Raw genomic sequence first — 2,500 nt, forward strand, 5'->3', positions numbered from 1 at the left:
CTTCTTTGGAACGCAACAAAACTTTCGAGGACTGGACGACCGAGCGATGGTCGCGCGGTCTTCGCTTATCTTTAACAAACGAAGTAGTCCGTATGTATTCTAAATGTTGAAGCCTCCTAGAGCTTTAAGCCATGCGAGACATTGAAATGCTGTTTTAACGGGAGCATGCATAATTGCTGCAAACATACTTTTATCACAAGTTCTAGCCACGCCACGGAGGCTTCGAAGTTCCTTCACCATTCGCTTTCCTCTCTTTTGTTACACAGTTTCAGACTACGATCAGGGGTACCGAAACGCTGTATTGATTGTAAACAACCATTTTTATCTTGGAGCGGAGCGTTCCTTTACTCGTTAGATTTGTCTTGTCGCGTGTGTATTCGCTTTTTCGACGCTTTTTAACCATTTAACTTGTTTAGCGAAGCTAAACGCACAGACAGACAAAAAAAAAGGAACAGCATCGCGCGTCAAACAGCGACGACCCATCTGAAGCGATCTTTCATTTATACACCGTTTGTAAACAGAGAGATGTATAAAGCGCGGGGAATCATTCGAAACCCTGGGGCTATTCGAGCTTGCATTTCAGCAAATTATCATCTCAAACATTTCACTCGTTTGCTTTTTCTAAATTTATAGGAGAGCTTCTTTCGTTTATTTTTGACACACCTTTCGTAAATATCGTTTCTGGCAACGTCAGGAGCGTGGATTTCTACAAGTGAACAATCGCGCCGATCCGATAACTTCCAGCAGGATGGAGAATCTTTATAGATTATCTTCCGAGAACTCGGTGCTTTCACGGGCGGTCGTTTATAAATTTTAACGAACGACTCGCGCGCCGTGACGCACTTGCGCTAGTTCGAAGAGATATTTCGAAATTTGTTTCTCTCCTTTAACGGCCTGCATTTAGTGTATCGGTTGCGATTTTCGTCACATCGTTTCCACGACAAACGCCGACGAACTGCCCAACTATCGCTCGTACGTTGCGACTCTTTCTTTGTTTATCGTTCATTCATTCTTTCAATTTCGTTCGATAATCCCGCTCCGAAACGTTCTACTTTCGTTGAACGACGGCGAGATGTTTAGAAAGAAATGAATTACTCTTTTTTCGAGAAGCAAACGCAAGCAGTCTTTTGTTAAGAAAACGACCCTCAGCCAGGCGTGGTCCAGGAATTGTATCCGTGGACCGCAATGTGCGTTCGAAATGTCGATGTTCATGTGTCCTGCAGTTCACACGTTGACGCGCAATTAGCTGCGTTCTTCATCGACCCACGAGCCAAGTGATCCACCGTTCAGGGTAATCGTAAAATTTTGTATTTCAAACTCTTTAGATCTTTAGAGTGTTATTTTCATTATTAACACGCATCACATTCGATACCCACATCACTCTCCCACCCGGCGCGTGCGGGAGAGCGAATTCGGGCGTCGCCAACGTATTTGTTTGTTTGTTCGATCGTTGACGACACGATCGCGTCCAAGGACGGAAACCGTCGGAGAAACGCCCAGTGGCACGCTCCTCTCGACGGTCGGGCGTAAAGTACATTTAAAAACCTTGAAAAGTACGAACGCACACAAGGAATGCGAGCGCGCGTCCTGTCGCTGAATCGTGGGTTGCGAGATTCGAACAGACACACGGCCGGCGACGATCGGTCTAACTAATGGACACATAGTTTTTCAAAGACTCGCTATCGTCGCTTCTCAGCCGGTCCGTAAACAACACACATCGATCAGGCGGACGCACGAATCTTACCACGGTGCGTGTTTCGTAGATTCCAGGTTACCCGCAAGTACCTCTCTCTCCCTCTCGAAAGAGGAATCTCGATCCGTCCTTTTTGGACAATGGAGAAATCTTTTTATCGCAACACGGATGGCAAAGAAACAACCAAAGCGTAGGAGCGTGGGGACGAGAGCGACGAAAAGAACGTCGCGAAAACAAAGTTTCGACGGTTGCTCGTTCTAATACATCGTAGTTTCAACTCTCTCAGTTTTAACCACTCCTAGACGCTTCGTAAACTTTTAACAATTCTTCGCCTCCGCGAGTTTCATTTCGAATAGAGCGAACGCAACACGGACCAAAAAAACTCCGGTGATGCCAGATCATTTAGCAAAGATCAGACGGCGGGTCATCTGTATTCCTTTTCTCTCTTTTTTATATCTTTCCATTTAACTAGGGTGTCGCAACGACGGGTACATTTATATATTTATATATATTGTATTTCAATTTTAATGATCCTTCACTTTCGGTTTGTAATAATATGATCCTTCTTTCATTTCGATCCTTCATATTGTAGGTTAACCAACAGAAGTTTGTTTTTTTACGACTTGTATTTTTGTGGTTTGTTTGTTTGTTTCTTACGACTTGTTTGTACCCGATCAAGTAGACGACGACCCATAAGTATAAGTTAGAGAGATAAAGGTCGAGAGACCTCACGCAAGCGTCTTTTACTTCCATTCACATCAGCCAGAGAGAAATGGTCCGGCGTCGTGCTCTTTGGCGCCGTTGGTC

The 2,500-nt window shown here is 44.7% G+C and overlaps 1 non-coding gene across 1 annotated transcript; it reads right to left on the reverse strand.

The window, feature by feature from the left end:
- Positions 1 to 1,139: 1,139 nt before the first annotated feature.
- Positions 1,140 to 1,294, reverse strand: LOC143307478 (5.8S ribosomal RNA). Its single transcript, XR_013064615.1, has one exon. It is a non-coding gene; the product is annotated as a 5.8S ribosomal RNA (ribosomal RNA).
- Between the last annotated feature and the right edge of the window lie 1,206 nt (positions 1,295 to 2,500).

This window comes from Osmia lignaria, unplaced genomic scaffold, assembly GCF_051020975.1.
Source record: "Osmia lignaria lignaria isolate PbOS001 unplaced genomic scaffold, iyOsmLign1 scaffold0056, whole genome shotgun sequence".
In the NCBI taxonomy this organism is placed as follows: Eukaryota; Metazoa; Arthropoda; class Insecta; order Hymenoptera; family Megachilidae; genus Osmia; species Osmia lignaria.